At 49.2% G+C, this 24,610-nt stretch overlaps 14 non-coding genes across 14 annotated transcripts; all 14 read right to left on the minus strand.

Annotated features, from left to right (window-relative positions):
• Positions 1-1,321: 1,321 nt before the first annotated feature.
• On the minus strand, positions 1,322-1,396 carry Trnaa-ugc (transfer RNA alanine (anticodon UGC)). Its single transcript has one exon. It is a non-coding gene; the product is annotated as a tRNA-Ala (tRNA).
• A 1,467-nt stretch (positions 1,397-2,863) lies between these two features.
• Trnaa-agc (transfer RNA alanine (anticodon AGC)) lies at positions 2,864-2,938 on the minus strand. The gene has a single exon. It is a non-coding gene; the product is annotated as a tRNA-Ala (tRNA).
• A 1,456-nt stretch (positions 2,939-4,394) lies between these two features.
• Trnaa-agc (transfer RNA alanine (anticodon AGC)) lies at positions 4,395-4,469 on the minus strand. The gene has a single exon. It is a non-coding gene; the product is annotated as a tRNA-Ala (tRNA).
• A 2,987-nt stretch (positions 4,470-7,456) lies between these two features.
• On the minus strand, positions 7,457-7,531 carry Trnaa-agc (transfer RNA alanine (anticodon AGC)). Its single transcript has one exon. It is a non-coding gene; the product is annotated as a tRNA-Ala (tRNA).
• Positions 7,532-10,529: 2,998 nt separating this feature from the next.
• On the minus strand, positions 10,530-10,604 carry Trnaa-agc (transfer RNA alanine (anticodon AGC)). Its single transcript has one exon. It is a non-coding gene; the product is annotated as a tRNA-Ala (tRNA).
• A 1,467-nt stretch (positions 10,605-12,071) lies between these two features.
• Positions 12,072-12,146, minus strand: Trnaa-agc (transfer RNA alanine (anticodon AGC)). The gene has a single exon. It is a non-coding gene; the product is annotated as a tRNA-Ala (tRNA).
• A 1,467-nt stretch (positions 12,147-13,613) lies between these two features.
• Positions 13,614-13,688, minus strand: Trnaa-agc (transfer RNA alanine (anticodon AGC)). Its single transcript has one exon. It is a non-coding gene; the product is annotated as a tRNA-Ala (tRNA).
• Positions 13,689-15,155: 1,467 nt separating this feature from the next.
• Positions 15,156-15,230, minus strand: Trnaa-ggc (transfer RNA alanine (anticodon GGC)). Its single transcript has one exon. It is a non-coding gene; the product is annotated as a tRNA-Ala (tRNA).
• Positions 15,231-16,686: 1,456 nt separating this feature from the next.
• On the minus strand, positions 16,687-16,761 carry Trnaa-agc (transfer RNA alanine (anticodon AGC)). The gene has a single exon. It is a non-coding gene; the product is annotated as a tRNA-Ala (tRNA).
• A 1,467-nt stretch (positions 16,762-18,228) lies between these two features.
• Trnaa-ggc (transfer RNA alanine (anticodon GGC)) lies at positions 18,229-18,303 on the minus strand. The gene has a single exon. It is a non-coding gene; the product is annotated as a tRNA-Ala (tRNA).
• Positions 18,304-19,759: 1,456 nt separating this feature from the next.
• On the minus strand, positions 19,760-19,834 carry Trnaa-agc (transfer RNA alanine (anticodon AGC)). The gene has a single exon. It is a non-coding gene; the product is annotated as a tRNA-Ala (tRNA).
• A 1,467-nt stretch (positions 19,835-21,301) lies between these two features.
• On the minus strand, positions 21,302-21,376 carry Trnaa-ggc (transfer RNA alanine (anticodon GGC)). Its single transcript has one exon. It is a non-coding gene; the product is annotated as a tRNA-Ala (tRNA).
• Positions 21,377-22,843: 1,467 nt separating this feature from the next.
• Trnaa-agc (transfer RNA alanine (anticodon AGC)) lies at positions 22,844-22,918 on the minus strand. Its single transcript has one exon. It is a non-coding gene; the product is annotated as a tRNA-Ala (tRNA).
• Positions 22,919-24,374: 1,456 nt separating this feature from the next.
• Positions 24,375-24,449, minus strand: Trnaa-ggc (transfer RNA alanine (anticodon GGC)). The gene has a single exon. It is a non-coding gene; the product is annotated as a tRNA-Ala (tRNA).
• Positions 24,450-24,610: the final 161 nt, after the last annotated feature.

Consider the following 24,610-nt stretch of genomic DNA (forward strand, 5'->3'; position numbering starts at 1 on the left):
CGTAGTTGGCCACAATGAAAGTGGCACGCATAACGTCGAAAATAGAGTTCAGACACCGCTCTGAGTAAGACGAACGTGTTGTCCACTCTCTAGACTTCAATGACGTTAAGCCGTGATACCTAAGACAGATCTGCACTCGATGACGCCACGATAACAGCCGGTCCCCACACTTACATCTTGCTCTCCTTATGACAGTATACATCATATCAGTCTGTGACGCTGGTTTTGCAACTTCTTGCGTGCGTTTATGTTCGCCGCGACCAACACTTACCATGTACTGACCACAAAACATGGAGGAGCCGGGGCTTGAACCCGAGACCGTTCACACGCTAAGCGAACGATCTGTCAACTGAGCTACAGCTACACACACGACCAAGCCTGGCTATTCTCCATTCTTTGCGACTCTGATGTGCACGGACACGATGGTTGGTTGGTTTGTAGCGGCGAAGGTACCAGAATACAAAGGCGCGGACACGTTCATATACACAAGAGTTCCAAGTAGTTTCGATGCTCTGGTATTACGAATGCAAATTCCGTCTGTTTTGAACGTCTTAAATTGAAAGGGCGGTCACAAATTGGTCCATTTCACTCCTTGTCGACAATCACACAGCACCTGAGGTAACAAGCACATCTCGAGCCCCATTGTGCTCTCCATTGTTCATGCCAACTCAGTGCCTCGCTCTTTGCTACTGTGTAAAACTCTTGTCGTCCAACTGCAAAACACTGGGACACAACAAGTTTCCGCGTCTCCATTGCACTGATCGTACTACGAATCGCTCCCCAAACTTGGCAATCACCCATGCAGATGACTTTTCCGACTTTAAACGACGCTCACGCTAGTGACAGCCTTATTTATAGTTCGACGTCGCGCCAAAGCGAATGAGCACATTTCGCCTACGGCTTAGGCCGCTCTCCTAGTGTGGCTGCTCTGTGTCTGCAGGCAGCGAGGGGCTGCAAGCTTCCTGTGTTCGCACCTATATCACCTGTGCTTCCTTGTCAGAGACAGACTATCGCAAAACATACAACTCGCTCCATGAATTGATTGCTACGGCATCTGTTATCAGCAGTCACAACCAGCAACACCAGTAGCAGCCGACTGCAGGCAAAGAATGGGAACGTGCAGTGGGATTTACGTGAAATCGGCGCAAGGCAGATCTTTCCGACGTAGGCCTGAGAATCTTATGGGAACATTTGTACTGTTTCTAAATTAAGTGTAGGTGTGGGAGGAGGGTGCTTCCTGCGCACGAATAAAAGCACGCTCGCCAATTGGGAATTATTCCACTTGCATGGCAAGGTGCGCATGTACGTGTGTTAAAAATTCTGGAGGCGCTGGGTATCGATCCCAGTACCTCTCGCACGCAAAGCGAGCGCTCTACCATCTGAGCTACGCCCATCCCCCCGTTAACTAGTAGTGCTACATACAGTCATATCAACAACACAGACCCTTGCACTCCCATTATTCCGCAGACAAACACTACTCTCTATGTATCAGTGAGGGTGTCTTTCAGGTTTCGTGCATTCTGTATCGAATCGTAGTTGGCCACAATGAAAGTGGCACGCATAACGTCGAAAATAGAGTTCAGACACCGCTCTGAGTAAGACGAACGTGTTGTCCTCTCTCTAGACTTCAATGACGTTAAGCCGTGAAACCTAAGACAGATCTGCACTCGATGACACCACGATAACAGCCGGTCCCCACACTTACATCTTGCTCTCCTTATGACAGTATACATCATATCAGTCTGTGACGCTTGTTTTGCAACTTCTTGCGTGCGTTTATGTTCGCCGCGACCAACACTTACCATGTACTGACCACAAAACATGGAGGAGCCGGGGCTTGAACCCGAGACCGTTCACACGCTAAGCGAACGATCTGTCAACTGAGCTACAGCTACACACACGACCAAGCCTGGCTATTCTCCATTCTTTGCGACTCTGATGTGCACGGACACGATGGTTGGTTGGTTTGTAGCGGCGAAGGTACCAGAATACAAAGGCGCGGACACGTTCATATACACAAGAGTTCCAAGTAGTTTCGATGCTCTGGTATTACGAATGCAAATTCCGTCTGTTTTGAACGTCTTAAATTGAAAGGGCGGTCACAAATTGGTCCATTTCACTCCTTGTCGACAATCACACAGCACCTGAGGTAACAAGCACATCTCGAGCCCCATTGTGCTCTCCATTGTTCATGCCAACTCAGTGCCTCGCTCTTTGCTACTGTGTAAAACTCTTGTCGTCCAACTGCAAAACACTGGGACACAACAAGTTTCCGCGTCTCCATTGCGCTGATCGTACTACGAATCGCTCCCCAAACTTGGCAATCACCCATGCAGATGACTTTTCCGACTTTACACGACGCTCACGCAACGCTCACGCTAGTGACAGCCTTATTTATAGTTCGACGTCGCGCCAAAGCGAATGAGCACATTTCGCCTACGGCTTAGGCCGCTCTCCTAGTGTGGCTGCTCTGTGCCTGCAGGCAGCGAGGGGCTGCAAGCTTCCTGTGTTCGCACCTATATCACCTGTGCTTCCTTGTCAGAGACAGACTATCGCAAAACATACAACTCACTCCATGAATTGATTGCTACGGCATCTGTTATCAGCAGTCACAACCAGCAACACCAGTAGCAGCCGACTGCAGGCAAAGAATGGGAACGTGCAGTGGGATTTACGTGAAATCGGCGCAAGGCAGATCTTTCCGACGTAGGCCTGAGAAACTTATGGGAACATTTGTACTGTTTCTAAATTAAGTGTAGATGTGGGAGGAGGGTGCTTCCTGCGCACGAATAAAAGCACGCTCGCCAATTGGGAATTATTCCACTTGCATGGCAAGGTGCGCATGTAGGTGTGTTAAAAATTCTGGAGGCGCTGGGTATCGATCCCAGTACCTCTCGCACGCTAAGCGAGCGCTCTACCATCTGAGCTACGCCCATCCCCCCGTTAACTAGTAGTGCTACATACAGTCATATCAACGTCACAGACCCTTGCACTCCCATTATTCCGCAGACAAACACTACTCTCTATGTATCAGTGAGGGTGTCTTTCAGGTTTCGTGCATTCTGTATCGAATCGTAGTTGGCCACAATGAAAGTGGCACGCATAACGTCGAAAATAGAGTTCAGACACCGCTCTGAGTAAGACGAACGTGTTGTCCACTCTCTAGACTTCAATGACGTTAAGCCGTGATACCTAAGACAGATCTGCACTCGATGACACCACGATAACAGCCGGTCCCCACACTTACATCTTGCTCTCCTTATGACAGTATACATCATATCAGTCTGTGACACTGGTTTTGCAACTTCTTGCGTGCGTTTATGTTCGCCGCGACCAACACTTACCATGTACTGACCACAAAACATGGAGGAGCCGGGGCTTGAACCCGAGACCGTTCACACGCTAAGCGAACGATCTGTCAACTGAGCTACAGCTACACACACGACCAAGCCTGGCTATTCTCCATTCTTTGCGACTCTGATGTGCACGGACACGATGGTTGGTTGGTTTGTAGCGGCGAAGGTACCAGAATACAAAGGCGCGGACACGTTCATATACACAAGAGTCCCAAGTAGTTTCGATGCTCTGGTATTACGAATGCAAATTCCGTCTGTTTTGAACGTCTTAAATTGAAAGGGCGGTCACAAATTGGTCCATTTCACTCCTTGTCCACAATCACACAGCACCTGAGGTAACAAGCACATCTCGAGCCCCATTGTGCTCTCCATTGTTCATGCCAACTCAGTGCCTCGCTCTTTGCTACTGTGTAAAACTCTTGTCGTCCAACTGCAAAACACTGGGACACAACAAGTTTCCGCGTCTCCATTGCACTGATCGTACTACGAATCGCTCCCCAAACTTGGCAATCACCCATGCAGATGACTTTTCCGACTTTACACGACGCTCACGCTAGTGACAGCCTTATTTATGGTTCGACGTCGCGCCAAAGCGAATGAACACATTTCGCCTACGGCTTAGGCCGCTCTCCTAGTGTGGCTGCTCTGTGTCTGCAAGCAGCGAGGGGCTGCAAGCTTCCTGTGTTCGCACCTATATCACCTGTGCTTCCTTGTCAGAGACAGACTATCGCAAAACATACAACTCGCTCCATGAATTGATTGCTACGGCATCTGTTATCAGCAGTCACAACCAGCAACACCAGTAGCAGCCGACTGCAGGCAAAGAATGGGAACGTGCAGTGGGATTTACGTGAAATCGGCGCAAGGCAGATCTTTCCGACGTAGGCCTGAGAATCTTATGGGAACATTTGTACTGTTTCTAAATTAAGTGTAGGTGTGGGAGGAGGGTGCTTCCTGCGCACGAATAAAAGCACGCTCGCCAATTGGGAATTATTCCACTTGCATGGCAAGGTGCGCATGTAGGTGTGTTAAAAATTCTGGAGGCGCTGGGTATCGATCCCAGTACCTCTCGCACGCTAAGCGAGCGCTCTACCATCTGAGCTACGCCCATCCCCCCGTTAACTAGTAGTGCTACATACAGTCATATCAACGTCACAGACCCTTGCACTCCCATTATTCCGCAGACAAACACTACTCTCTATGTATCAGTGAGGGTGTCTTTCAGGTTTCGTGCATTCTGTATCGAATCGTAGTTGGCCACAATGAAAGTGGCACGCATAACGTCGAAAATAGAGTTCAGACACCGCTCTGAGTAAGACGAACGTGTTGTCCACTCTCTAGACTTCAATGACGTTAAGCCGTGATACCTAAGACAGATCTGCACTCGATGACACCACGATAACAGCCGGTCCCCACACTTACATCTTGCTCTCCTTATGACAGTATACATCATATCAGTCTGTGACGCTGGTTTTGCAACTTCTTGCGTGCGTTTATGTTCGCCGCGACCAACACTTACCATGTACTGACCACAAAACATGGAGGAGCCGGGGCTTGAACCCGAGACCGTTCACACGCTAAGCGAACGATCTGTCAACTGAGCTACAGCTACACACACGACCAAGCCTGGCTATTCTCCATTCTTTGCGACTCTGATGTGCACGGACACGATGGTTGGTTGGTTTGTAGCGGCGAAGGTACCAGAATACAAAGGCGCGGACACGTTCATATACACAAGAGTTCCAAGTAGTTTCGATGCTCTGGTATTACGAATGCAAATTCCGTCTGTTTTGAACGTCTTAAATTGAAAGGGCGGTCACAAATTGGTCCATTTCACTCCTTGTCGACAATCACACAGCACCTGAGGTAACAAGCACATCTCGAGCCCCATTGTGCTCTCCATTGTTCATGCCAACTCAGTGCCTCGCTCTTTGCTACTGTGTAAAACTCTTGTCGTCCAACTGCAAAACACTGGGACACAACAAGTTTCCGCGTCTCCATTGCACTGATCGTACTACGAATCATTCCCCAAACTTGGCAATCACCCATGCAGATGACTTTTCCGACTTTACACGACGCTCACGCTAGTGACAGCCTTATTTATAGTTCGACGTCGCGCCCAAGCGAATGAGCACATTTCGCCTACGGCTTAGGCCGCTCTCCTAGTGTGGCTGCTCTGTGTCTGCAGGCAGCGAGGGGCTGCAAGCTTCCTGTGTTCGCACCTATATCACCTGTGCTTCCTTGTCAGAGACAGACTATCGCAAAACATACAACTCGCTCCATGAATTGATTGCTACGGCATCTGTTATCAGCAGTCACAACCAGCAACACCAGTAGCAGCCGACTGCAGGCAAAGAATGGGAACGTGCAGTGGCATATACGTGAAATCGGCGCAAGGCAGATCTTTCCGACGTAGGCCTGAGAAACTTATGGGAACATTTGTACTGTTTCTAAATTAAGTGTAGATGTGGGAGGAGGGTGCTTCCTGCGCACGAATAAAAGCACGCTCGCCAATTGGGAATTATTCCACTTGCATGGCAAGGTGCGCATGTAGGTGTGTTAAAAATTCTGGAGGCGCTGGGTATCGATCCCACTACCTCTCGCACGCAAAGCGAGCGCTCTACCATCTGAGCTACGCCCATCCCCCCGTTAACTAGTAGTGCTACATACAGTCATATCAACGTCACAGACCCTTGCACTCCCATTATTCCGCAGACAAACACTACTCTCTATGTATCAGTGAGGGTGTCTTTCAGGTTTCGTGCATTCTGTATCGAATCGTAGTTGGCCACAATGAAAGTGGCACGCATAACGTTGAAAATATAGTTCAGACACCGCTCTGAGTAAGACGAACGTGTTGTCCACTCTCTAGACTTCAATGACGTTAAGCCGTGATACCTAAGACAGATCTGCACTCGATGACACCACGATAACAGCCGGTCCCCACACTTACATCTTGCTCTCCTTATGACAGTATACATCATATCAGTCTGTGACGCTGGTTTTGCAACTTGTTGCGTGCGTTTATGTTCGCCGCGACCAACACTTACCATGTACTGACCACAAAACATGGAGGAGCCGGGGCTTGAACCCGAGACCGTTCACACGCTAAGCGAACGATCTGTCAACTGAGCTACAGCTACACACACGACCAAGCCTGGCTATTCTCCATTCTTTGCGACTCTGATGTGCACGGACACGATGGTTGGTTGGTTTGTAGCGGCGAAGGTACCAGAATACAAAGGCGCGGACACGTTCATATACACAAGAGTTCCAAGTAGTTTCGATGCTCTGGTATTACGAATGCAAATTCCGTCTGTTTTGAACGTCTTAAATTGAAACGGCGGTCTCAAATTGGTCCATTTCACTCCTTGTCGACAATCACACAGCACCTGAGGTAACAAGCACATCTCGAGCCCCATTGTGCTCTCCATTGTTCATGACAACTCAGTGCCTCGCTCTTTGCTACTGTGTAAAACTCTTGTCGTCCAACTGCAAAACACTGGGACACAACAAGTTTCCGCGTCTCCATTGCACTGATCGTACTACGAATCGCTCCCCAAACTTGGCAATCACCCATGCAGATGACTTTTCCGACTTTACACGACGCTCACGCTAGTGACAGCCTTATTTATAGTTCGACGTCGCGCCAAAGCGAATGAACACATTTCGCCTACGGCTTAGGCCGCTCTCCTAGTGTGGCTGCTCTGTGTCTGCAAGCAGCGAGGGGCTGCAAGCTTCCTGTGTTCGCACCTATATCACCTGTGCTTCCTTGTCAGAGACAGACTATCGCAAAACATACAACTCGCTCCATGAATTGATTGCTACGGCATCTGTTATCAGCAGTCACAACCAGCAACACCAGTAGCAGCCGACTGCAGGCAAAGAATGGGAACGTGCAGTGGGATTTACGTGAAATCGGCGCAAGGCAGATCTTTCCGACGTAGGCCTGAGAATCTTATGGGAACATTTGTACTGTTTCTAAATTAAGTGTAGGTGTGGGAGGAGGGTGCTTCCTGCGCACGAATAAAAGCACGCTCGCCAATTGGGAATTATTCCACTTGCATGGCAAGGTGCGCATGTAGGTGTGTTAAAAATTCTGGAGGCGCTGGGTATCGATCCCAGTACCTCTCGCACGCTAAGCGAGCGCTCTACCATCTGAGCTACGCCCATCCCCCCGTTAACTAGTAGTGCTACATACAGTCATATCAACGTCACAGACCCTTGCACTCCCATTATTCCGCAGACAAACACTACTCTCTATGTATCAGTGAGGGTGTCTTTCAGGTTTCGTGCATTCTGTATCGAATCGTAGTTGGCCACAATGAAAGTGGCACGCATAACGTCGAAAATAGAGTTCAGACACCGCTCTGAGTAAGACGAACGTGTTGTCCACTCTCTAGACTTCAATGACGTTAAGCCGTGATACCTAAGACAGATCTGCACTCGATGACACCACGATAACAGCCGGTCCCCACACTTACATCTTGCTCTCCTTATGACAGTATACATCATATCAGTCTGTGACGCTGGTTTTGCAACTTCTTGCGTGCGTTTATGTTCGCCGCGACCAACACTTACCATGTACTGACCACAAAACATGGAGGAGCCGGGGCTTGAACCCGAGACCGTTCACACGCTAAGCGAACGATCTGTCAACTGAGCTACAGCTACACACACGACCAAGCCTGGCTATTCTCCATTCTTTGCGACTCTGATGTGCACGGACACGATGGTTGGTTGGTTTGTAGCGGCGAAGGTACCAGAATACAAAGGCGCGGACACGTTCATATACACAAGAGTTCCAAGTAGTTTCGATGCTCTGGTATTACGAATGCAAATTCCGTCTGTTTTGAACGTCTTAAATTGAAAGGGCGGTCACAAATTGGTCCATTTCACTCCTTGTCGACAATCACACAGCACCTGAGGTAACAAGCACATCTCGAGCCCCATTGTGCTCTCCATTGTTCATGCCAACTCAGTGCCTCGCTCTTTGCTACTGTGTAAAACTCTTGTCGTCCAACTGCAAAACACTGGGACACAACAAGTTTCCGCGTCTCCATTGCACTGATCGTACTACGAATCATTCCCCAAACTTGGCAATCACCCATGCAGATGACTTTTCCGACTTTACACGACGCTCACGCTAGTGACAGCCTTATTTATAGTTCGACGTCGCGCCCAAGCGAATGAGCACATTTCGCCTACGGCTTAGGCCGCTCTCCTAGTGTGGCTGCTCTGTGTCTGCAGGCAGCGAGGGGCTGCAAGCTTCCTGTGTTCGCACCTATATCACCTGTGCTTCCTTGTCAGAGACAGACTATCGCAAAACATACAACTCGCTCCATGAATTGATTGCTACGGCATCTGTTATCAGCAGTCACAACCAGCAACACCAGTAGCAGCCGACTGCAGGCAAAGAATGGGAACGTGCAGTGGCATATACGTGAAATAGGCGCAAGGCAGATCTTTCCGACGTAGGCCTGAGAAACTTATGGGAACATTTGTACTGTTTCTAAATTAAGTGTAGATGTGGGAGGAGGGTGCTTCCTGCGCACGAATAAAAGCACGCTCGCCAATTGGGAATTATTCCACTTGCATGGCAAGGTGCGCATGTAGGTGTGTTAAAAATTCTGGAGGCGCTGGGTATCGATCCCACTACCTCTCGCACGCTAAGCGAGCGCTCTACCATCTGAGCTACGCCCATCCCCCCGTTAACTAGTAGTGCTACATACAGTCATATCAACGTCACAGACCCTTGCACTCCCATTATTCCGCAGACAAACACTACTCTCTATGTATCAGTGAGGGTGTCTTTCAGGTTTCGTGCATTCTGTATCGAATCGTAGTTGGCCACAATGAAAGTGGCACGCATAACGTTGAAAATATAGTTCAGACACCGCTCTGAGTAAGACGAACGTGTTGTCCACTCTCTAGACTTCAATGACGTTAAGCCGTGATACCTAAGACAGATCTGCACTCGATGACACCACGATAACAGCCGGTCCCCACACTTACATCTTGCTCTCCTTATGACAGTATACATCATATCAGTCTGTGACGCTGGTTTTGCAACTTGTTGCGTGCGTTTATGTTCGCCGCGACCAACACTTACCATGTACTGACCACAAAACATGGAGGAGCCGGGGCTTGAACCCGAGACCGTTCACACGCTAAGCGAACGATCTGTCAACTGAGCTACAGCTACACACACGACCAAGCCTGGCTATTCTCCATTTTTTGCGACTCTGATGTGCACGGACACGATGGTTGGTTGGTTTGTAGCGGCGAAGGTACCAGAATACAAAGGCGCGGACACGTTCATATACACAAGAGTTCCAAGTAGTTTCGATGCTCTGGTATTACGAATGCAAATTCCGTCTGTTTTGAACGTCTTAAATTGAAACGGCGGTCTCAAATTGGTCCATTTCACTCCTTGTCGACAATCACACAGCACCTGAGGTAACAAGCACATCTCGAGCCCCATTGTGCTCTCCATTGTTCATGACAACTCAGTGCCTCGCTCTTTGCTACTGTGTAAAACTCTTGTCGTCCAACTGCAAAACACTGGGACACAACAAGTTTCCGCGTCTCCATTGCACTGATCGTACTACGAATCGCTCCCCAAACTTGGCAATCACCCATGCAGATGACTTTTCCGACTTTACACGACGCTCACGCAACGCTCACGCTAGTGACAGCCTTATTTATAGTTCGACGTCGCGCCAAAGCGAATGAGCACATTTCGCCTACGGCTTAGGCCGCTCTCCTAGTGTGGCTGCTCTGTGTCTGCAGGCAGCGAGGGGCTGCAAGCTTCCTGTGTTCGCACCTATATCACCTGTGCTTCCTTGTCAGAGACAGGCTATCGCAAAACATACAACTCACTCCATGAATTGATTGCTACGGCATCTGTTATCAGCAGTCACAACCAGCAACACCAGTAGCAGCCGACTGCAGGCAAAGAATGGGAACGTGCAGTGGGATTTACGTGAAATCGGCGCAAGGCAGATCTTTCCGACGTAGGCCTGAGAATCTTATGGGAACATTTGTACTGTTTCTAAATTAAGTGTAGGTGTGGGAGGAGGGTGCTTCCTGCGCACGAATAAAAGCACGCTCGCCAATTGGGAATTATTCCAATTGCATGGCAAGGTGCGCATGTAGGTGTGTTAAAAATTCTGGAGGCGCTGGGTATCGATCCCAGTACCTCTCGCACGCTAAGCGAGCGCTCTACCATCTGAGCTACGCCCATCCCCCCGTTAACTAGTAGTGCTACATACAGTCATATCAACGTCACAGACCCTTGCACTCCCATTATTCCGCAGACAAACACTACTCTCTATGTATCAGTGAGGGTGTCTTTCAGGTTTCGTGCATTCTGTATCGAATCGTAGTTGGCCACAATGAAAGTGGCACGCATAACGTCGAAAATAGAGTTCAGACACCGCTCTGAGTAAGACGAACGTGTTGTCCACTCTCTAGACTTCAATGACGTTAAGCCGTGATACCTAAGACAGATCTGCACTCGATGACACCACGATAACAGCCGGTCCCCACACTTACATCTTGCTCTCCTTATGACAGTATACATCATATCAGTCTGTGACGCTGGTTTTGCAACTTCTTGCGTGCGTTTATGTTCGCCGCGACCAACACTTACCATGTACTGACCACAAAACATGGAGGAGCCGGGGCTTGAACCCGAGACCGTTCACACGCTAAGCGAACGATCTGTCAACTGAGCTACAGCTACACACACGACCAAGCTTGGCTATTCTCCATTCTTTGCGACTCTGATGTGCACGGACACGATGGTTGGTTGGTTTGTAGCGGCGAAGGTACCAGAATACAAAGGCGCGGACACGTTCATATACACAAGAGTTCCAAGTAGTTTCGATGCTCTGGTATTACGAATGCAAATTCCGTCTGTTTTGAACGTCTTAAATTGAAAGGGCGGTCAAAAATTGGTCCATTTCACTCCTTGTCGACAATCACACAGCACCTGAGGTAACAAGCACATCTCGAGCCCCATTGTGCTCTCCATTGTTCATGCCAACTCAGTGCCTCGCTCTTTGCTACTGTGTAAAACTCTTGTCGTCCAACTGCAAAACACTGGGACACAACAAGTTTCCGCGTCTCCATTGCACTGATCGTACTACGATTCGCTCCCCAAACTTGGCAATCACCCATGCAGATGACTTTTCCGACTTTACACGACGCCCACGCAACGCTCACGCTAGTGACAGCCTTATTTATAGTTCGACGTCGCGCCAAAGCGAATGAGCACATTTCGCCTACGGCTTAGGCCGCTCTCCTAGTGTGGCTGCTCTGTGTCTGCAAGCAGCGAGGGGCTGCAAGCTTCCTGTGTTCGCACCTATATCACCTGTGCTTCCTTGTCAGAGACAGGCTATCGCAAAACATACAACTCACTCCATGAATTGATTGCTACGGCATCTGTTATCAGCAGTCACAACCAGCAACACCAGTAGCAGCCGACTGCAGGCAAAGAATGGGAACGTGCAGTGGGATTTACGTGAAATCGGCGCAAGGCAGATCTTTCCGACGTAGGCCTGAGAATCTTATGGGAACATTTGTACTGTTTCTAAATTAAGTGTAGGTGTGGGAGGAGGGTGCTTCCTGCGCACGAATAAAAGCACGCTCGCCAATTGGGAATTATTCCACTTGCATGGCAAGGTGCGCATGTACGTGTGTTAAAAATTCTGGAGGCGCTGGGTATCGATCCCAGTACCTCTCGCACGCTAAGCGAGCGCTCTACCATCTGAGCTACGCCCATCCCCCCGTTAACTAGTAGTGCTACATACAGTCATATCAACGTCACAGACCCTTGCACTCCCATTATTCCGCAGACAAACACTACTCTCTATGTTTCAGTGAGGGTGTCTTTCAGGTTTCGTGCATTCTGTATCGAATCGTAGTTGGCCACAATGAAAGTGGCACGCATAACGTCGAAAATAGAGTTCAGACACCGCTCTGAGTAAGACGAACGTGTTGTCCACTCTCTAGACTTCAATGACGTTAAGCCGTGATACCTAAGACAGATCTGCACTCGATGACACCACGATAACAGCCGGTCCCCACACTTACATCTTGCTCTCCTTATGACAGTATACATCATATCAGTCTGTGACGCTTGTTTTGCAACTTCTTGCGTGCGTTTATGTTCGCCGCGACCAACACTTACCATGTACTGACCACAAAACATGGAGGAGCCGGGGCTTGAACCCGAGACCGTTCACACGCTAAGCGAACGATCTGTCAACTGAGCTACAGCTACACACACGACCAAGCCTGGCTATTCTCCATTCTTTGCGACTCTGATGTGCACGGACACGATGGTTGGTTGGTTTGTAGCGGCGAAGGTACCAGAATACAAAGGCGCGGACACGTTCATATACACAAGAGATCCAAGTAGTTTCGATGCTCTGGTATTACGAATGCAAATTCCGTCTGTTTTGAACGTCTTAAATTGAAAGGGAGGTCACAAATTGGTCCATTTCACTCCTTGTCGACAATCACACAGCACCTGAGGTAACAAGCACATCTCGAGCCCCATTGTGCTCTCCATTGTTCATGCCAACTCAGTGCCTCGCTCTTTGCTACTGTGTAAAACTCTTGTCGTCCAACTGCAAAACACTGGGACACAACAAGTTTCCGCGTCTCCATTGCACTGATCGTACTACGAATCGCTCCCCAAACTTGGCAATCACCCATGCAGATGACTTTTCCGACTTTAAACGACGCTCACGCAACGCTCACGCTAGTGACAGCCTTATTTATAGTTCGACGTCGCGCCAAAGCGAATGAGCACATTTCGCCTACGGCTTAGGCCGCTCTCCTAGTGTGGCTGCTCTGTGTCTGCAGGCAGCGAGGGGCTGCAAGCTTCCTGTGTTCGCACCTATATCACCTGTGCTTCCTTGTCAGAGACAGACTATCGCAAAACATACAACTCGCTCCATGAATTGATTGCTACGGCATCTGTTATCAGCAGTCACAACCAGCAACACCAGTAGCAGCCGACTGCAGGCAAAGAATGGGAACGTGCAGTGATATTTACGTGAAATCGGCGCAAGGCAGATCTTTCCGACGTAGGCCTGAGAATCTTATGGGAACATTTGTACTGTTTCTAAATTAAGTGTAGGTGTGGGAGGAGGGTGCTTCCTGCGCACGAATAAAAGCACGCTCGCCAATTGGGAATTATTCCACTTGCATGGCAAGGTGCGCATGTAGGTGTGTTAAAAATTCTGGAGGCGCTGGGTATCGATCCCAGTACCTCTCGCACGCTAAGCGAGCGCTCTACCATCTGAGCTACGCCCATCCCCCCGTTAACTGGTAGTGCTACATACAGTCATATCAATGTCACAGACCCTTGCACTCCCATTATTCCGCAGACAAACACTACTCTCTATGTATCAGTGAGGGTGTCTTTCAGGTTTCGTGCATTCTGTATCGAATCGTAGTTGGCCACAATGAAAGTGGCACGCATAACGTCGAAAATAGAGTTCAGACACCGCTGTGAGTAAGACGAACGTGTTGTCCACTCTCTAGACTTCAATGACGTTAAGCCGTGATACCTAAGACAGATCTGCACTCGATGACACCACGATAACAGCCGGTCCCCACACTTACATCTTGCTCTCCTTATGACAGTATACATCATATCAGTCTGTGACGCTGGTTTTGCAACTTCTTGCGTGCGTTTATGTTCGCCGCGACCAACACTTACCATGTACTGACCACAAAACATGGAGGAGCCGGGGCTTGAACCCGAGACCGTTGACACGCTAAGCGAACGATCTGTCAACTGAGCTACAGCTACACACACGACCAAGCCTGGCTATTCTCCATTCTTTGCGACTCTGATGTGCACGGACACGATGGTTGGTTGGTTTGTAGCGGCGAAGGTACCAGAATACAAAGGCGCGGACACGTTCATATACACAAGAGTTCCAAGTAGTTTCGATGCTCTGGTATTACGAATGCAAATTCCGTCTGTTTTGAACGTCTTAAATTGAAAGGGCGGTCACAAATTGGTCCATTTCACTCCTTGTCGACAATCACACAGCACCTGAGGTAACAAGCACATCTCGAGCCCCATTGTGCTCTCCATTGTTCATGCCAACTCAGTGCCTCGCTCTTTGCTACTGTGTAAAACTCTTGTCGTCCAACTGCAAAACACTGGGACACAACAAGTTTCCGCGTCTCCATTGCACTGATCGTACTACGATTCGCTCCCCAAACTTGGCAATCACCCATGCAGATGACTTTTCCGACTTTACACGACGCCCACGCAACGCTCACGCTAGTGACAGCCTTATTTATAGTTCGACGTCGCGCCAAAGCGAATGAGCACATTTCGCCTACGGCTTAGGCCGCTCTCCTAGTATGGCTGCTCTGCGTCTGCAGGCAGCGAGGGGCTGCAAGCTTCCTGTGTTCGCACCTATATCACCTGTGCTTCCTTGTCAGAGACAGACTATCGCAAAACATACAACTCACTCCATGAATTGATTGCTACGGCATCTGTTATCAGCAGTCACAACCAGCAACACCAGTAGCAGCCGACTGCAGGCAACGAATGGGAACGTGCAGTGGGATTTACGTGAAATCGGCGCAAGGCAGATCTTTCCGACGTAGGCCTGAGAATCTTATGGGAACATTTGTACTGTTTCTAAATTAAGTGTAGGTGTGGGAGGAGGGTGCTTCCTGCGCACGAATAAAAGCACGCTCGCCAATTGGGAATTATTCCACTTGCATGGCAAGGTGCGCATGTAGGTGTGTTAAAAATTCTGGAGGCGCTGGGTATCGATCCCAGTACCTCTCGCACGCCAAGCGAGCGCTCTACCATCTGAGCTACGCCCATCCCCCCGTTAACTAGTAGTGCTACATACAGTCATATCAACGTCACAGACCCTTGCACTCCCATTATTCCGCAGACAAACACTACTCTCTATGTATCAGTGAGGGTGTCTTTCAGGTTTCGTGCATTCTGTATCGAATCGTAGTTGGCCACAATGAAAGTGGCACGCATAACGTCGAAAATAGAGTTCAGACACCGCTCTGAGTAAGACGAACGTGTTGTCCACTCTCTAGACTTCAATGACGTTAAGCCGTGATACCTAAGACAGATCTGCACTCGATGACACCACGATAACAGCCGGTCCCCACACTTACATCTTGCTCTCCTTATGACAGTATACATCATATCAGTCTGTGACGCTTGTTTTGCAACTTCTTGCGTGCGTTTATGTTCGCCGCGACCAACACTTACCATGTACTGACCAAAAAACATGGAGGAGCCGGGGCTTGAACCCGAGACCGTTCACACGCTAAGCGAACGATCTGTCAACTGAGCTACAGCTACACACACGACCAAGCCTGGCTATTCTCCATTCTTTGCGACTCTGATGTGCACGGACACGATGGTTGGTTGGTTTGTAGCGGCGAAGGTACCAGAATACAAAGGCGCGGACACGTTCATATACACAAGAGTTCCAAGTAGTTTCGATGCTCTGGTATTACGAATGCAAATTCCGTCTGTTTTGAACGTCTTAAATTGAAAGGGCGGTCACAAATTGGTCCATTTCACTCCTTGTCGACAATCACACAGCACCTGAGGTAACAAGCACATCTCGAGCCCCATTGTGCTCTCCATTGTTCATGCCAACTCAGTGCCTCGCTCTTTGCTACTGTGTAAAACTCTTGTCGTCCAACTGCAAAACACTGGGACACAACAAGTTTCCGCGTCTCCATTGCACTGATCGTACTACGAATCGCTCCCCAAACTTGGCAATCACCCATGCAGATGACTTTTCCGACTTTAAACGACGCTCACGCTAGTGACAGCCTTATTTATAGTTCGACGTCGCGCCAAAGCGAATGAGCACATTTCGCCTACGGCTTAGGCCGCTCTCCTAGTGTGGCTGCTCTGTGTCTGCAGGCAGCGAGGGGCTGCAAGATTCCTGTGTTCGCACCTATATCACCTGTGCTTCCTTGTCAGAGACAGACTATCGCAAAACATACAACTCACTCCATGAATTGATTGCTACGGCATCTGTTATCAGCAGTCACAACCAGCAACACCAGTAGCAGCCGACTGCAGGCAAAGAATGGGAACGTGCAGTGGGATTTACGTGAAATCGGCGCAAGGCAGATCTTTCCGACGTAGGCCTGAGAATCTTATGGGAACATTTGTACTGTTTCTAAATTAAGTGTAGGTGTGGGAGGAGGGTGCTTCCTGCGCACGAATAAAAGCACGCTCGCCAATTGGGAATTATTCCACTTGCATGGCAAGGTGCGCATGTAGGTGTGTTAAAAATTCTGGAGGCGCTGGGTATCGATCCCAGTACCTCTCGCACGCTAAGCGAGCGCTCTACCATCTGAGCTACGCCCATCCCCCCGTTAACTGGTAGTGCTACATACAGTCATATCAATGTCACAGACCCTTGCACTCCCATTATTCCGCAGACAAACACTACTCTCTATGTATCAGTGAGGGTGTCTTTCAGGTTTCGTGCATTCTGTATCGAATCGTAGTTGGCCACAATGAAAGTGGCACGCATAACGTCGAAAATAGAGTTCAGACACCGCTGTGAGTAAGACGAACGTGTTGTCCACTCTCTAGACTTCAATGACGTTAAGCCGTGATACCTAAGACAGATCTGCACTCGATGACACCACGATAACAGCCGGTCCCCACACTTACATCTTGCTCTCCTTATGACAGTATACATCATATCAGTCTGTGACGCTGGTTTTGCAACTTCTTGCGTGCGTTTATGTTCGCCGCGACCAACACTTACCATGTACTGACCACAAAACATGGAGGAGCCGGGGCTTGAACCCGAGACCGTTCACACGCTAAGCGAACGATCTGTCAACTGAGCTACAGCTACACACACGACCAAGCCTGGCTATTCTCCATTCTTTGCGACTCTGATGTGCACGGACACGATGGTTGGTTGGTTTGTAGCGGCGAAGGTACCAGAATACAAAGGCGCGGACACGTTCATATACACAAGAGTTCCAAGTAGTTTCGATGCTCTGGTATTACGAATGCAAATTCCGTCTGTTTTGAACGTCTTAAATTGAAAGGGCGGTCACAAATTGGTCCATTTCACTCCTTGTCGACAATCACACAGCACCTGAGGTAACAAGCACATCTCGAGCCCCATTGTGCTCTCCATTGTTCATGCCAACTCAGTGCCTCGCTCTTTGCTACTGTGTAAAACTCTTGTCGTCCAACTGCAAAACACTGGGACACAACAAGTTTCCGCGTCTCCATTGCACTGATCGTACTACGATTCGCTCCCCAAACTTGGCAATCACCCATGCAGATGACTTTTCCGACTTTACACGACGCCCACGCAACGCTCACGCTAGTGACAGCCTTATTTATAGTTCGACGTCGCGCCAAAGCGAATGAGCACATTTCGCCTACGGCTTAGGCCGCTCTCCTAGTATGGCTGCTCTGCGTCTGCAGGCAGCGAGGGGCTGCAAGCTTCCTGTGTTCGCACCTATATCACCTGTGCTTCCTTGTCAGAGACAGACTATCGCAAAACATACAACTCACTCCATGAATTGATTGCTACGGCATCTGTTATCAGCAGTCACAACCAGCAACACCAGTAGCAGCCGACTGCAGGCAACGAATGGGAACGTGCAGTGGGATTTACGTGAAATCGGCGCAAGGCAGATCTTTCCGACGTAGGCCTGAGAATCTTATGGGAACATTTGTACTGTTTCTAAATTAAGTGTAGGTGTGGGAGGAGGGTGCTTCCTGCGCACGAATAAAAGCACGCTCGCCAATTGGGAATTATTCCACTTGCATGGCAAGGTGCGCATGTAGGTGTGTTAAAAATTCTGGAGGCGCTGGGTATCGATCCCAGTACCTCTCGCACGCCAAGCGAGCGCTCTACCATCTGAGCTACGCCCATCCCCCCGTTAACTAGTAGTGCTACATACAGTCATATCAACGTCACAGACCCTTGCACTCCCATTATTCCGCAGACAAACACTACTCTCTATGTATCAGTGAGGGTGTCTTTCAGGTTTCGTGCATTCTGTATCGAATCGTAGTTGGCCACAATGAAAGTGGCACGCATAACGTCGAAAATAGAGTTCAGACACCGCTCTGAGTAAGACGAACGTGTTGTCCACTCTCTAGACTTCAATGACGTTAAGCCGTGATACCTAAGACAGATCTGCACTCGATGACACCACGATAACAGCCGGTCCCCACACTTACATCTTGCTCTCCTTATGACAGTATACATCATATCAGTCTGTGACGCTTGTTTTGCAACTTCTTGCGTGCGTTTATGTTCGCCGCGACCAACACTTACCATGTACTGACCAAAAAACATGGAGGAGCCGGGGCTTGAACCCGAGACCGTTCACACGCTAAGCGAACGATCTGTCAACTGAGCTACAGCTACACACACGACCAAGCCTGGCTATTCTCCATTCTTTGCGACTCTGATGTGCACGGACACGATGGTTGGTTGGTTTGTAGCGGCGAAGGTACCAGAATACAAAGGCGCGGACACGTTCATATACACAAGAGTTCCAAGTAGTTTCGATGCTCTGGTATTACGAATGCAAATTCCGTCTGTTTTGAACGTCTTAAATTGAAAGGGCGGTCACAATTTGGTCCATTTCACTCCTTGTCGACAATCACACAGCACCTGAGGTAACAAGCACATCTCGAGCCCCATTGTGCTCTCCATTGTTCATGCCAACTCAGTGCCTCGCTCTTTGCTACTGTGTAAAACTCTTGTCGTCCAACTGCAAAACACTGGGACACAACAAGTTTCCGCGTCTCCATTGCACTGATCGTACTACGAATCGCTCCCCAAACTTGGCAATCACCCATGCAGATGACTTTTCCGACTTTAAACGACGCTCACGCTAGTGACAGCCTTATTTATAGTTCGACGTCGCGCCAAAGCGAATGAGCACATTTCGCCTACGGCTTAGGCCGCTCTCCTAGTGTGGCTGCTCTGTGTCTGCAGGCAGCGAGGGGCTGCAAGATTCCTGTGTTCGCACCTATATCACCTGTGCTTCCTTGTCAGAGACAGACTATCGCAAAACATACAACTCACTCCATGAATTGATTGCTACGGCATCTGTTATCAGCAGTCACAACCAGCAACACCAGTAGCAGCCGACTGCAGGCAAAGAATGGGAACGTGCAGTGGGATTTACGTGAAATCGGCGCAAGGCAGATCTTTCCGACGTAGGCCTGAGAATCTTATGGGAACATTTGTACTGTTTCTAAATTAAGTGTAGGTGTGGGAGGAGGGTGCTTCCTGCGCACGAATAAAAGCACGCTCGCCAATTGGGAATTATTCCACTTGCATGGCAAGGTGCGCATGTAGGTGTGTTAAAAATTCTGGAGGCGCTGGGTATCGATCCCAGTACCTCTCGCACGCTAAGCGAGCGCTCTACCATCTGAGCTACGCCCATCCCCCCGTTAACTGGTAGTGCTACATACAGTCATATCAATGTCACAGACCCTTGCACTCCCATTATTCCGCAGACAAACACTACTCTCTATGTATCAGTGAGGGTGTCTTTCAGGTTTCGTGCATTCTGTATCGAATCGTAGTTGGCCACAATGAAAGTGGCACGCATAACGTCGAAAATAGAGTTCAGACACCGCTCTGAGTAAGACGAACGTGTTGTCCACTCTCTAGACTTCAATGACGTTAAGCCGTGATACCTAAGACAGATCTGCACTCGATGACACCACGATAACAGCCGTTCCCCACACTTACATCTTGCTCTCCTTATGACAGTATACATCATATCAGTCTGTGACGCTTGTTTTGCAACTTCTTGCGTGCGTTTATGTTCGCCGCGACCAACACTTACCATGTACTGACCACAAAACATGGAGGAGCCGGGGCTTGAACCCGAGACCGTTCACACGCTAAGCGAACGATCTGTCAACTGAGCTACAGCTACACACACGACCAAGCCTGGCTATTCTCCATTCTTTGCGACTCTGATGTGCACGGACACGATGGTTGGTTGGTTTGTAGCGGCGAAGGTACCAGAATACAAAGGCGCGGACACGTTCATATACACAAGAGTTCCAAGTAGTTTCGATGCTCTGGTATTACGAATGCAAATTCCGTCTGTTTTGAACGTCTTAAATTGAAAGGGCGGTCACAAATTGGTCCATTTCACTCCTTGTCGACAATCACACAGCACCTGAGGTAACAAGCACATCTCGAGCCCCATTGTGCTCTCCATTGTTCATGCCAACTCAGTGCCTCGCTCTTTGCTACTGTGTAAAACTCTTGTCGTCCAACTGCAAAACACTGGGACACAACAAGTTTCCGCGTCTCCATTGCACTGATCGTACTACGATTCGCTCCCCAAACTTGGCAATCACCCATGCAGATGACTTTTCCGACTTTACACGACGCCCACGCAACGCTCACGCTAGTGACAGCCTTATTTATAGTTCGACGTCGCGCCAAAGCGAATGAGCACATTTCGCCTACGGCTTAGGCCGCTCTCCTAGTATGGCTGCTCTGCGTCTGCAGGCAGCGAGGGGCTGCAAGCTTCCTGTGTTCGCACCTATATCACCTGTGCTTCCTTGTCAGAGACAGACTATCGCAAAACATACAACTCACTCCATGAATTGATTGCTACGGCATCTGTTATCAGCAGTCACAACCAGCAACACCAGTAGCAGCCGACTGCAGGCAACGAATGGGAACGTGCAGTGGGATTTACGTGAAATCGGCGCAAGGCAGATCTTTCCGACGTAGGCCTGAGAATCTTATGGGAACATTTGTACTGTTTCTAAATTAAGTGTAGGTGTGGGAGGAGGGTGCTTCCTGCGCACGAATAAAAGCACGCTCGCCAATTGGGAATTATTCCACTTGCATGGCAAGGTGCGCATGTAGGTGTGTTAAAAATTCTGGAGGCGCTGGGTATCGATCCCAGTACCTCTCGCACGCCAAGCGAGCGCTCTACCATCTGAGCTACGCCCATCCCCCCGTTAACTAGTAGTGCTACATACAGTCATATCAACGTCACAGACCCTTGCACTCCCATTATTCCGCAGACAAACACTACTCTCTATGTATCAGTGAGGGTGTCTTTCAGGTTTCGTGCATTCTGTATCGAATCGTAGTTGGCCACAATGAAAGTGGCACGCATAACGTCGAAAATAGAGTTCAGACACCGCTCTGAGTAAGACGAACGTGTTGTCCACTCTCTAGACTTCAATGACGTTAAGCCGTGATACCTAAGACAGATCTGCACTCGATGACACCACGATAACAGCCGGTCCCCACACTTACATCTTGCTCTCCTTATGACAGTATACATCATATCAGTCTGTGACGCTTGTTTTGCAACTTCTTGCGTGCGTTTATGTTCGCCGCGACCAACACTTACCATGTACTGACCAAAAAACATGGAGGAGCCGGGGCTTGAACCCGAGACCGTTCACACGCTAAGCGAACGATCTGTCAACTGAGCTACAGCTACACACACGACCAAGCCTGGCTATTCTCCATTCTTTGCGACTCTGATGTGCACGGACACGATGGTTGGTTGGTTTGTAGCGGCGAAGGTACCAGAATACAAAGGCGCGGACACGTTCATATACACAAGAGTTCCAAGTAGTTTCGATGCTCTGGTATTACGAATGCAAATTCCGTCTGTTTTGAACGTCTTAAATTGAAAGGGCGGTCACAAATTGGTCCATTTCACTCCTTGTCGACAATCACACAGCACCTGAGGTAACAAGCACATCTCGAGCCCCATTGTGCTCTCCATTGTTCATGCCAACTCAGTGCCTCGCTCTTTGCTACTGTGTAAAACTCTTGTCGTCCAACTGCAAAACACTGGGACAACACTGGGACACAACAAGTTTCCGCGTCTCCATTGCACTGATCGTACTACGAATCGCTCCCCAAACTTGGCAATCACCCATGCAGATGACTTTTCCGACTTTACACGACGCTCACGCTAGTGACAGCCTTATTTATAGTTCGACGTCGCGCCAAAGCGAATGAGCACATTTCGCCTACGGCTTTGGCCGCTCTCCTAATGTGGCTGCTCTGTGTCTGCAGGCAGCGAGGGGCTGCAAGCTTCCTGTGTTCGCACCTATATCACCTGTGCTTCCTTGTCAGAGACAGACTATCGCAAAACATACAACTCACTCCATGAATTGATTGCTACGGCATCTGTTATCAGCAGTCACAACCAGCAACACCAGTAGCAGCCGACTGCAGGCAAAGAATGGGAACGTGCAGTGGGATTTACGTGAAATCGGCGCAAGGCAGATCTTTCCGACGTAGGCCTGAGAATCTTATGGGAACATTTGTACTGTTTCTAAATTAAGTGTAGGTGTGGGAGGAGGGTGCTTCCTGCGCACGAATAAAAGCACGCTCGCCAATTGGGAATTATTTCACTTGCATGGCAAGGTGCGCATGTAGGTGTGTTAAAAATTCTGGAGGCGCTGGGTATCGATCCCAGTACCTCTCGCACGCTAAGCGAGCGCTCTACCATCTGAGCTACGCCCATCCCCCCGTTAACTAGTAGTGCTACATACAGTCATATCAACGTCACAGACCCTTGCACTCCCATTATTCCGCAGACAAACACTACTCTCTATGTATCAGTGAGGGTGTCTTTCAGGTTTCGTGCATTCTGTATCGAATCGTAGTTGGCCACAATGAAAGTGGCACGCATAACGTCGAAAATAGAGTTCAGACACCGCTCTGAGTAAGACGAACGTGTTGTCCACTCTCTAGACTTCAATGACGTTAAGCCGTGATACCTAAGACAGATCTGCACTCGATGACACCACGATAACAGCCGGTCCCCACACTTACATCTTGCTCTCCTTATGACAGTATACATCATATCAGTCTGTGACGCTGGTTTTGCAACTTCTTGCGTGCGTTTATGTTCGCCGCGACCAACACTTACCATGTACTGACCACAAAACATGGAGGAGCCGGGGCTTGAACCCGAGACCGTTCACACGCTAAGCGAACGATCTGTCAACTGAGCTACAGCTACACACACGACCAAGCCTGGCTATTCTCCATTCTTTGCGACTCTGATGTGCACGGACACGATGGTTGGTTGGTTTGTAGCGGCGAAGGTACCAGAATACAAAGGCGCGGACACGTTCATATACACAAGAGTTCCAAGTAGTTTCGATGCTCTGGTATTACGAATGCAAATTCCGTCTGTTTTGAACGTCTTAAATTGAAAGGGCGGTCACAAATTGGTCCATTTCACTCCTTGTCGACAATCACACAGCACCTGAGGTAACAAGCACATCTCGAGCCCCATTGTGCTCTCCATTGTTCATGCCAACTCAGTGCCTCGCTCTTTGCTACTGTGTAAAACTCTTGTCGTCCAACTGCAAAACACTGGGACACAACAAGTTTCCGCGTCTCCATTGCACTGATCGTACTACGAATCGCTCCCCAAACTTGGCAATCACCCATGCAGATGACTTTTCCGACTTTACACGACGCTCACGCTAGTGACAGCCTTATTTATAGTTCGACGTCGCGCCAAAGCGAATGAGCACATTTCGCCTGCGGCTTAGGCCGCTCTCCTAGTGTGGCTGCTCTGTGTCTGCAAGCAGCGAGGGGCTGCAAGCTTCCTGTGTTCGCACCTATATCACCTGTGCTTCCTTGTCAGAGACAGACTATCGCAAAACATACAACTCACTCCATGAATTGATTGCTACGGCATCTGTTATCAGCAGTCACAACCAGCAACACCAGTAGCAGCCGACTGCAGGCAAAGAATGGGAACGTGCAGTGGGATTTACGTGAAATCGGCGCAAGGCAGATCTTTCCGACGTAGGCCTGAGAATCTTGTGGGAACATTTGTACTGTTTCTAAATTAAGTGTAGGTGTGGGAGGAGGGTGCTTCCTGCGCACGAATAAATGCACGCTCGCCAATTGGGAATTATTCCACTTGCATGGCAAGGTGCGCATGTAGGTGTGTTAAAAATTCTGGAGGCGCTGGGTATCGATCCCAGTACCTCTCGCACGCCAAGCGAGCGCTCTACCATCTGAGCTACGCCCATCCCCCCGTTAACTAGTAGTGCTACATACAGTCATATCAACGTCACAGACCCTTGCACTCCCATTATTCCGCAGACAAACACTACTCTCTATGTATCAGTGAGGGTGTCTTTCAGGTTTCGTGCATTCTGTATCGAATCGTAGTTGGCCACAATGAAAGTGGCA

This window comes from Schistocerca gregaria, unplaced genomic scaffold, assembly GCF_023897955.1.
Source record: "Schistocerca gregaria isolate iqSchGreg1 unplaced genomic scaffold, iqSchGreg1.2 ptg000180l, whole genome shotgun sequence".
In the NCBI taxonomy this organism is placed as follows: Eukaryota; Metazoa; Arthropoda; class Insecta; order Orthoptera; family Acrididae; genus Schistocerca; species Schistocerca gregaria.